This window comes from Puntigrus tetrazona, chromosome 18, assembly GCF_018831695.1.
Source record: "Puntigrus tetrazona isolate hp1 chromosome 18, ASM1883169v1, whole genome shotgun sequence".
Classification (NCBI taxonomy): Eukaryota; Metazoa; Chordata; class Actinopteri; order Cypriniformes; family Cyprinidae; genus Puntigrus; species Puntigrus tetrazona.
The window spans coordinates 12,687,486-12,698,469 of record NC_056716.1 but is presented as its reverse complement, the minus strand read 5'-3'; the positions used below and the strand labels follow the sequence as shown (position 1 = coordinate 12,698,469).

The following is a 10,984-nucleotide window of genomic DNA, read 5'->3' as shown; positions in this document are numbered from 1 at the left end:
GTGCTGAGGAAATAGTCCCGGCCAAACAACATAAGCTTGGTCCAACCGAAGGTCCAGAGGCCAAAATGAACCACAGAATGCATCTTCTCAAGGCAAAAACACACACGGTTTTAACAGGCACTGCAAAAGCATATGCAAGAGTCTGTCCTTTTCTGTAACTGTCCTTGTCTGTGAATGACCGAGGAATGTGCTCTGTACAAATATATCACATTCTTCCTGAAAACTCCTGCATTGCTGAGGATTATGGAGGCATGCAAACAGAGACACCACCTGCCATTGCACCAACATCTGTCTCAGTAATGCTTAGTAAAAGTTCACTTTTCACAGGTTTAGAGCAATGGGGAGAAAAAAAGAGAACATTTTAATTCTAAACTTCTCGGTTTGGTTCAAAATTGCACACAAGTAGGCTGAAAGGTGAATAATGCAAAGGTAAATGCATTTTAATGCATAGGTAAATGTTTTATTAACCTTAATAAACTTTAATAAATACTCTTAAAATATGAGTGAATGAAACGTTAAATCTTTAAATGAAACATTTGTGACCCTGGACTACAAAATCAGTCATACGGATACATTTTTTCATTTTAAAATGCAGATTTATACACGAAAGGATAGGAAAACATTTGGCAGAGGTAATGTATAGAATTCTATAATCTGAGGGGTGCAAAAATAGAATAATAATGAATCAAAATATTGAGAAAATTGCAAAAAGTTTCTCCAAATGAAGTTCTAAGCAACGTGTATTATTACTAAACAAAAGTTGGGTTTTGATAAATTTATTACATCTTTATGGAATATGATCTTTACATAATATCCAAATTACATTTGACATAAAAGAAAAATCTATCATTTTGCCCACACAAAGTATGTTTGTCTATTGCTGCAAATATACCTGTGCTACTTATGACTGCATTTGTGGTCCAGGGTCACGTTAAACTAAAAAAATAGTACAGTAAAATGTAACAAAATGTAAATGAAAAGAATTCCAGTTAGAAACAAACTCAGGCTGAGGATGTTTGGGGTTGTAGGGGTGCAGGCGGGTATGTTGGTAATATTCATTAAGCACACACACACACACACACACACACACACCGCAGTAGGGCAACCCCCTGCATACTGAAGCTCTGCCCTGCTGCTGTAGGGCTGGAACATTCCTGCTCTGACGAGCTGCTGAGCAATATGATCCCCTCTCTCTCTCTCTCTCTCTGTGTGTGTGTGTGTGTGTAGAAAAAGACAGTAGTAGTAGTAGAGAGAGTGAACGCGTGCAGGGAAAAGAGAGGACAGAGTGAAACAGTTAGACGACTAGGGTTCACTTACTACGAACTTCACCGGGATCCGAAGGTTTGAGTACGTACTTTGACTCCGCGGCGTTCACGCGTCTTTACGTCTGGGACAGAAAGCGAGCGAAGCGGCGTATCGTTACTATTTTCCCCCCGTTGTTTTGCACTTTGCGCCCGCGTCTAATGGAGGGCCCCGTGCGGATCTGCCTTCAAGATAATGCGTTTCACTGCTAGGGTGTCCGGCTGCCAGCAGCTTTTGCCCTCCCGTGAAAGGTAAGAAACTTCGGAGAGCCTTCACCCACCGTCACGGACGTGCCGCGTGAAGAGTCTTCCGCTAAAAAACTAAGTGTAACGGTGTGAAAAGTTCATGTGTATTCGCTTATCTTATTTTTTTTTCCTGCACGAGACGCAGCTGCCAGACATCATACATGAGGAGAAATAACGCCAAGTGTTACAAATGACTTTTGTTTTGTCCTTGAATGCACGGAGACCCTTTCCCTTCAGACTGAAGTGTGCAGGTTTTACAACAAGCTCGACTTCACTGTAAACTCTCTAGATGTCAAAGTGTATAGAAGTGAAAAAAAAATCTTGTTTGGGCAAACATAAACAACCCCTTTCCCAAAATGTCAAGAGTGTAGAAACTAAGTTTACATTTTAGAAATCAAATTTCAAGACTTAAAACAAACTCGATAAAGGGCGTGCAAAGAGCGCAGAAAAGATTTCTGAAGATTGTAAAACAAAACATCCTAGTGCAGGAAAAATTGTAAAGGGTGCGGAAACGATGTTTTAAAGTGTATAAAGAATGTAAAAAGTTTTAAACAAAAAAAGTGTACGAGGTGAAAAACCGATTCTGACATAAAGTGCGAAATAAATACAAAATCTAAGTGTAAAAGATTTTGTGTTAGAATGCACGAACACTGGTTTTCTCAGAGCGTAAAGTGTGTTGAAACAAAGTATCCAGAGTGAGACTGTCCAAACTGTTCCTGTGTGAAAGTGGCAGACTTGAAAAGAAAAAACCCCTGAGTTCCATGAATGGAACCGTTTCAGTGTTCCTTGAGTTTGAGTTGACTTTAGGTTTCTTATTTTCTGACACTGACTTTAATCGTAACTGTAACTGTATAAACACAACATGATGTTCCTGTCGGCCTTGGGGGCGCTTATAGAGTTATCTCACTAAATATGAAAACATTAAAACAATGGGACGAGTTCTTCTCTGCGACACGTGTTTTGGTCTGGTCGTAAGCTCTGGAGTATATTATAGGAAAGTTTTGACTGTTAAATGCATGTTGTGTATGTAAATGAACTTTGCACTTTTGCAACTTTTTGTAGTTGGCTTTCCTGTGAAATGTCTAAGTTGTCATCCACTCTATGTCTTTATTAACATGAAAAACATATATATTTTTTTTTACCACTGTTGCAGTTTGACGATAGCTATTGATGAAAACGAACCCCTCAGCACGCATTAGTCAGACCCCAAACACTCGGGCTCTTTGAAATGAGATACCTGTGAGACAGAATCCGTGGGGTTTTTGTCCTGGAAAATAAATAGCACTAGATCGAAGAACAATAAATTAGAACCTCTCACAGAATAGATAATTCACAGAATGGGTTTATTCAAGAGGTGCGTTTTAAATCACATAAACCTGCGTTTGACATGACGACTTTGATATGATCGGTTTACGGATAAAATATGAAAATATTCGTATTTGTCGAAAATGTAAATGTAGGGTAGTACTGTAAAGATGCAACAGGTTGTGGCAAAATTTGCAATATGTTAATGGCATTGCTACTCTAAGTATATTCAATATGTTTCAAGCCTTTTGAGAAGATTCTCATGATTCAAACAATTTCAGGAAGTGTGCCCTTATGTAAAAACCTCTCAGCTGAAAGGTGAAACTCTCTGTAGAGTTTAAACCAACCTAAATCCATATGAAATGTCTCGTAATAGTCGCGATGTACTTCAGAATAGATTATACGTTTTGAATTTGATAGCGTCTTGGGTCTATTAATTTAAATGCATGGTTTGATCGAAAATGATTGTTTATTTGCATACTGATGTTTATGATTCTGGCAGCAGATAGAGGTTTGTATCTGTGGATTGTTCCTCCCGTGGGCGTAATGACTCTTTTGATGTTCTGCTTCTAAAGAGGCGTAAATGGATGCCTACATGTGGCATGTGAGTGTCTTTTGTGTGATCAGAGAGGTTAGGACAACATGACTGCTGGGTAACAAAGCCCTCATGCTTTCTGCTCGGGAGAGAAAGAGGCCGAGAGATCTCGAGATACCAGCACAATAAAAGTTTTAAGAAGCGCTTTCCAGGAAAAGCAAGTGTAATGAATCAATATAACCATGTGACTACTTTTCATTTTAATTTTTGATACATTCACAGCTTTTTACAACCCGATGCATTTAGCCGAAAATTGCTATGCAGTTACGCCGCGGTATTTTATGGGACGTGTGAAAGGCGTAGACAGAGGATGAGAGGCTGTGGGACAGCCGAGTGAACTTTTATCATCATGTCTTTATTTTTGTCCAGGCAGGAATGTTGAGCTCGGTCACGTATAATCCGACTTGTTCTCTTTCACCTGTTGGCTTTCTCTCTCTGTCTCATTTTTTAGACGATCTTGTCAGAATAAAATACGGCGAGGAAGACAACTGTGCTGATGGATTAAACACATGCTTATCATCTCATCATAATCACTGCACAACGAAATCTCACTCGAAATTGTTTGGTGTCTCTCTGGTTAGAGATAAAGCAATGTTTAGTGTTCAGAACCGCAAACATATGGTGTGTATATATATATATATATACAGCTTGAGTTTGGTTTTAAAATATATTGCAGTGGTAGAAGGTTTCAGTTTTGTTGTTTTGGCTGTATTTTTGGTTTGATTTCAAGTGCCATGTCACTGTGCAGTTCTCTAAAAGTCTCTAAAAGCTCATCCCATGCAGCAGCAGAAATTGATTTACTTTCGAGTAATATAAATGTAATTTGAATTCTGGCAATTAAAGTTAATTTTTTTGCCTTTTTAAAAACTTTTTTATTAACAAATAACTATGTGTGTGTAAATTTGTCTGTTAATTTTAATGCTATCACTCTAATTAATAAACCCTGGTTGTTTTGTTGCCAGAAAAGTGCAGCTGTAATAAAACATTATGTATTTATGACATTATGTATAATTAACTAATTCTTTAGTAATTTGTACCACAGCTAACACTACAGTGTTACACTTAGCTGTAGTTTAACCGCTTTAAATTTAGTAGTTCGATTTTTGTGTAGCTTGTAGGAAATGTATACGATAACCGTGATGTTTTACAATTCGTATTTTTTTATCGGTTTAAAAAGAGAAGGATAAAATGGAAGGGTTCTGGTCTTTTTCATCCAGTAGCTTTGATCATTTACTGATAGTGTTTATTAAGCTCCCACATCTCAGATGGGATCTCGATTTTCTGTCTGCTACTAGAATGTAATGATACCCGTATGCTTCCACTGTTTCAAACAGACTTTTCTTACATAGGGGCTGCACTTAGAATCTGGTGGATTTGACGTTCCAGAAAACATCATCCTGAATATTTTAGTCTTTTGGCCACAGGTGGGCACCTCCAGATTACCCACGCTGAGTTTTTGTTTTGCCCTGGAGGAGGACATGCGAGCATTTCCCGTTCATTCCTATACTCCAGTCAAATGATTTCTAATTTTTGAGGCCACTTTTTTTGCGCAACTTTACATTTGTCTCTCTAGATAAGTTGGATCGAGAAGTACTTATCTTCAATTGCTTTTGCTTCCCCGTTTTGTTTCTTTGCACGTTTGTGATCGAGCCCTCTTGGTTTCCTAATTAAATGACTTGATGGCATTTTGTGATTTTAAAGTCACGACCCATCGTTGTTCCTACGCTAATTGCGAGCATTTATAAATCATTAGCAGGGCATCGGTTATCCAGTACAGACTGGAGCTAAATGCTGCAGTTCTATTTAGAGCGCTAGAATAATGTTTGGCCGTTTAGAGGGTTCTGGGTAATGATAAACACATGGGGCTGTTGAAAAGGTATGCTAAGTGGCCAATTTGAATGTAAGCATGTGTAATGATTCGGACCCAGTGATGGCCTTTCCAGTCATTCTGGTGGTCTGTCGTAGTTTGTCGCACTTTGTGGGTTGGAAACACTGCTTTAGATCAATACATGGGCAAGCAAAAACCTTGTCTCAGAGTAGTTAGGATTGTGCTTGTTGAGAGAGATCGGTCTGGGGCGGAAGAGGCGGGCGAGTTTTCATAGAAGTGGATTGAGCAATTCAGACAAAGTTTTATGTTTTTTTTTTTTATTCCATCTGTGTGTGTTTGGGCTGCGGGCAGGATAGAATGTAAATGCACATTAAAAGTGAGTGATGAATGTGTTTGAGTAGCTTTGAGCAGCAGTCGAGGCGTGTTGGCGTGGGAGACTTGAACGTAAGAGAGAAAGTTGGTGTATTTAGGGAGTCATCCTCTGCCCTGCCTCTGTTGCCCAACAGATGTTAGGCAGCTTTCTTTTTAACCCCGCCCTGGGCAGGGAGGGATGAAAGTGATTTTGTAGGGCTGTGTGGTTTGAAGGTTTATTTAGCTTGGGGCTATGATCTTTGCTCTCTGCACCATTCCAAGATTAGCCATTGGCCATAAATGGCGAGATGAAGTAATAAAGTTTCACATAGGGCTGGACAATATTTCAAAATAAATGAATATCTTATAATATATTTTAACATTTGTAGCCAAAATACATTGTGAACATATTGTGGATATTCAGTAAATCGCCTTACTTTCATTCCATGCAGACAGGACAGATGTGGTCATGCGGTGTTGCAAGCATACCGTTACACTGCATACATAATCAGCCCTGTTCTGATTAGAGGAACCACCAAACAAATTTGAGGTTATTTTTAACTGGGACCATGACGTCTGATTTCAAACAGTATAAAGGGTTTTATAGAAGTGGAGGATTTGATGATACCATAACTACAGTGATACTGAGTTGGTCCACCACCCGGAATAATTGCCTTTAATCCCTGAAGTCCAGGTCTCATTAGTTCGGGTTAGCTGACAGCCGTCGTCCTTCTGGAGTGCCGTAGGAACTGGAGACTGATTACGACTGGCTGCCAAAGCTTTGCTGTGATTTAAGGCCCTGGTATTGGTGATGGATGCCATCCAGCAGTTATGTACATTGGGTGAATGGTGTATTGCACAGGTTTTGTTTCTGGATTGTAGCAAATTATGCTTTATAATGATGACGCTATCACAATGGTATTCACTAAATGCTAGAGCCGTCTCCCACTGGTCTGAGGCAACAGTAAGAATTTATTTCTCTGCGATTCATTGCCCATTATACTTTTAATGTCCTTAGTTAAACAGAAAATATAGACACATCCTTAAAATCTACTCCCTAATTTTTTCACATAATTAATTTCCATACTACACTGAAAAGCTATGCTTTTGGATCCCCTGTGAGTCAGATATCACAATATTTTAATATTTAGCTTTGTCATGATGGCACTTAACTAAAATAATTACAGCTTTATCAGGAGCATTGAATGTATACGATAGGTCTCATCAATTTAAACAGTCTAGCTTTTAGTGCATCAAAGATGTACTTTGACTCCTATATGTAAGTCAACAGCACAATAATACAGGAAGTTTACTCTTGTGATGGGTGTTGTCATTTATAGGCATAATTCACACCCCAAAAAATGAAATTCTGTAGACATATACTTACCCTTAAGTTGTTCCAAACCTGTTGCTGGTCACCTGTGACTTCCATAGTATTTAATAAAACAAAACTATGTACGTCAATGGGGACCGACAATTTGTTTATTCAAAATTTTTCTTTGGTGTTTAGAAGCAAGAAATTTATACAGGTTTAAAACAAGTGGAAATATTTTTTATCTTTAGGTGAACCACTTCTTAAAAAAAGTTTTGTTATGTGTTGTGTTTTGCGATTAAACAAGTCTCTTGGAAGAATGGCTATATTTTTACCCTGATCTAATCTTATTTTAGCAGGTTGCTGATTTCCTGACATTTGACATTTTTGTTTAAAGGAGCTTCTGATTAGTTTAAGAAACCTGAAGTGTCTTTTTAAATTAGTGTGTCAGGTATTAGCTGAGTTATAATCCCCAAATAAGGATGTTTTTATGACAATTATTGAGAAGACCAGGAAGTTGCTTTATGGAATTATGCACGCTTTGCTGTTGTTGGTCATATAAACCCAACTGACTGTAATGTCTGGGGTGAACTTCTGAACTTTACACAGCGCCGACAGTTCCCGCATTTAAAAAAGACGGGTGCCCTGACCCTGTTCAGAATGTAGGAGGGGTTTTCTGCATCCTCAGCACCTTCCTGTTTTTAAGATTCATTTCTCTGAGACTTCCTGAAATGCCCCTTCTTCACCAGATCCTGTGTTAAGCCCAGCCTTGAGAGCTGCTAGAACTTTTTTTTAATTTAGTATGAGCCCAGCTATACCACAGCATTCTATTTCAAACATTGCTGCCCATAAGCAACATCTGACGTGGGTTTTCTCTGTAACCCAGTGCCCAAGCCAGGCAACAGATCAGCAGGACTATATTAAGGCAAATGCAGCCATGGCTGGCTCCCCCCTTGCTCCTGACAAACAGACTGTTTGTTTGGAAGGGCTGCATAACTGGTGGATCAGAGCCTGAAGCACTGTGGGTAATACTACTGTGAGGCCTGTGGTTGTAAGTGCCATTTTGAGCCTCGCAATGTGGGAAGAGGCAGCCCCTCTGGGGAACAAAGTTAAACGGTCATTTATAGAGTCTTTTTCCACTTCTTGAGGAAACAGGAATTAATTACAGGGGTAAGCCCAAAGAAAGCCCTGCATTGTTACGCCTCTGACCCATCCCTTTAGAACAACCTAGATTAGATTAAGATACAGGATGGGAGATGCATAATATTTATGATTCTCGGACAAACAAGCTTCCTGGTCTGTGTCTGTAAAACCTCATCCATTGGTGATCTGAATGAGGCCTTTTATGAGGTTCGCAAATCTGTTCTGCTACTGCTCTCTTTCCAGTAGTGGGAAAGTATAATGCAGATGGAGTGAGTATTATAATCATTATCATTAATTTGACGTTTCATTAAGGTTATGTTGGTCTTTAAACCATCTAATGCCACTGGCCCGAATTTGCTCACCTTCGGGATAAGAGAACGGCTCAAGCCTGAATATGATGGAGAATTCAAGTATCTGACAGCCAGTGATAGCAATTCAGACAAGCCCGTTTGTTGTACTCACACCACACAATTTGTTTTGTTATTTTGGAAGCACTGGAAAACATGACCTCTTGGCTTGCAGAAGGCTACAAGACAAGACAGATAAACATTTAGACAACCTAAATAGATTCAGTCAGAGGCAATGTTTGGAGTGGATATTTATTTCAGAGCCCTCAAGCTTGTACATACAAGGCAGAGAGTTGGCCTTATGTTTTTGGGGGGTTTTCAACACACTCAGAAAGTATAATTCAGCCTTTGCAAACTCTTACATCTTGTTTGTTTTTGTTCTGTGAGGTTAATTTTTCAATTCTGGAAACCCAAGAGTTGAAAAAGCACAGCAATACACCCGTAAACTAGCCAAATATTAACAATGAATCCTGCCCATTTTTATCTTTACGTTTAGTACATATCTAGTTATGAATTTTATCTCTTACACTCTTGGGTCTTTGGCTAGTATAAATGTTGATTATTGTTTCTAGTCTTTGTTATTTGCCAGTGAAGATTTCAAATCCTGCTGTCATCTTGTTTTTGTTTTGTGCATGCTTTGAATCGCAACTTCAAATATATGTCCCTGCCCTGTGATAGCTTTTGGTCGGAGGCCAAAGACCTATCGGCGGGACACTGTGCAGGACCTGTTGTGTAGCTGTATGTCCAGCTTAGTTGCCATGGCAAGGGAGAGGTGATGGAATCCAGGAGGGCGAGGGAGGACTGAATCTGAGCTAAAGCAGAGATAGGAAAACCACTAGCTGCCTCAAACTTTTCTGCAGCTGTCATGCTTTCAGAAACTGGACTCTGTCTTTCAAATTTGCGCGAGCATCTAGAGGGAATGAGGTTGAGTTGAGATTAAAATGTGCATTTCTTACATGAGCACCACAGCTCGATGTGTCTAGAACATGTGCATGTAACTAGGCCACGGCTCTGACATGTTACTGTTTTCTCAGGTCAAAGCTTTTGGAATTTGAGCGCTTGGCATCTACCGGAGAAGTCATCCAGTGCTCTGCCGACTCTAACCGCCTCACATACACACTCGTTCTCATCCTCCACTGCTTGGCTGATGAATCAGACACTCTTGGCACAGCCTGCCTATCAACCTTGTCTCTCAGCACACCCTCTGGGCAGACAGAACCGCTGTCTCTCCTGTCTGTAACATTCCTCCTCTCCATTAGAAGTACCCTTCCTGTGTGCAAACGTCCCCTCAAGGGTCCTGAGTAGCTGTGAACTCAGCTGTAAGGATATTCTGTAGCTCCCACAATACCGTGGGTGTTGTTAGTTATGCGTGTTGCTTTTCTGCAGTTTTGGCTTTGGCCTTGTGCGGCGGGATACCCTGAGATCCATTTCCAGTGTCCGAGACGACCCTATTGAATTTCAGTCCTCTGCCTAATCCCTGTTGTTGAAAACCTTGGGAAACGGCCCCCTTACCTCTGCACCCCTCCTCTATCACCACCTCCCCTTCTACACCACCTCCTCCTTCTATTCCCAGGCAAACAAGACGCCACAGAACAAACTCCAATTAAGAGGGTTCTTCTGTACTGTACTGGGGCTAAGGGTCTCCCTCCCACCCCGTCTCACCGGGCGATCTCTGTGTGGAGTGTTTGTGACCAAGACCAAGCTGCCCGGGGCAGGAATTAGCACTGTCTCCCTGGTCTGAGGCCTGGCACTCATGGGAAGGAGGCGGAGGTAGACCGGGTTGTTTCTCCTGAGAATCCCCCCGGGAGAAGAGAGGCGGGAAGGAGATGTGTGTGTTCTTGGTAAACAGTGCTTTGTTAGAGGTGACTGTCTGATCCCTGGGGCCTCTGTTCTCATTCCTGTCTTCTCCCCTCCCCTCCCATGTTTCCTTTCACCGTTAACCACACCATGGTCGTCCAGGCTATGCCCCGTCACCTCGCGAGCATCTCACCCCAGGGCTGCCTGTGATGTGTAGACTCTGATACAATTTCCTGTAAACAGAGACAAGCTGCGTTTTACAGCTGGGGTAGGCCGACCCGGGGACGTAGCATCAAACTCCTGATGTAATGCCTCTTCATACACGCATATACTCACCTGCTCTTTCAGTAAAGGGAGCAGTTGAAGGTTAACCTCTGTTTGCCCTTTCTTTTTAGCCTTCTGGATGCAGATAAGCACTGCCTAGCTGCAGTCTGATTTCCATCTCAGCTCACGGTAAAAGAATGAGTAAATGCTCCCTTTTTAAAAGTTTAGTACCTCACAGATGTCTCTCTCTCTCCCTCTCTCTCTACCCCGTTCCTCATCCTCTCTCTCTTTTTAATAATGTCTTCTCCCTTTAATCACTGCTCAGTTCAGAGGCCCAGTATTTCCATTCATTAGTCCCATCTGCATGGCCTGGAGCTGCCCTCATTCCTGCCACTTGGACCAGTAGTAGCCTGTTCTAGCCGAACTTTGGTCATTCGTACTGGGCCTTGGTTCCCACCCTCTTTTCCAGGCTCTTAGCCTTTCTCCCTTTCCTGA

The 10,984-nt window shown here is 41.0% G+C and overlaps 1 protein-coding gene across 1 annotated transcript in view; it reads left to right on the top strand.

The window, feature by feature from the left end:
* Positions 1-1,110: 1,110 nt before the first annotated feature.
* cdon (cell adhesion associated, oncogene regulated) overlaps positions 1,111-10,984 on the top strand; it is a 37,236-nt gene continuing 27,362 nt past the window's right edge. The window contains exon 1 of the mRNA XM_043216789.1: positions 1,111-1,553. The gene's annotated coding sequence lies outside the window, so the exon portion shown is untranslated. The remainder of the gene's footprint in view (positions 1,554-10,984) is intronic.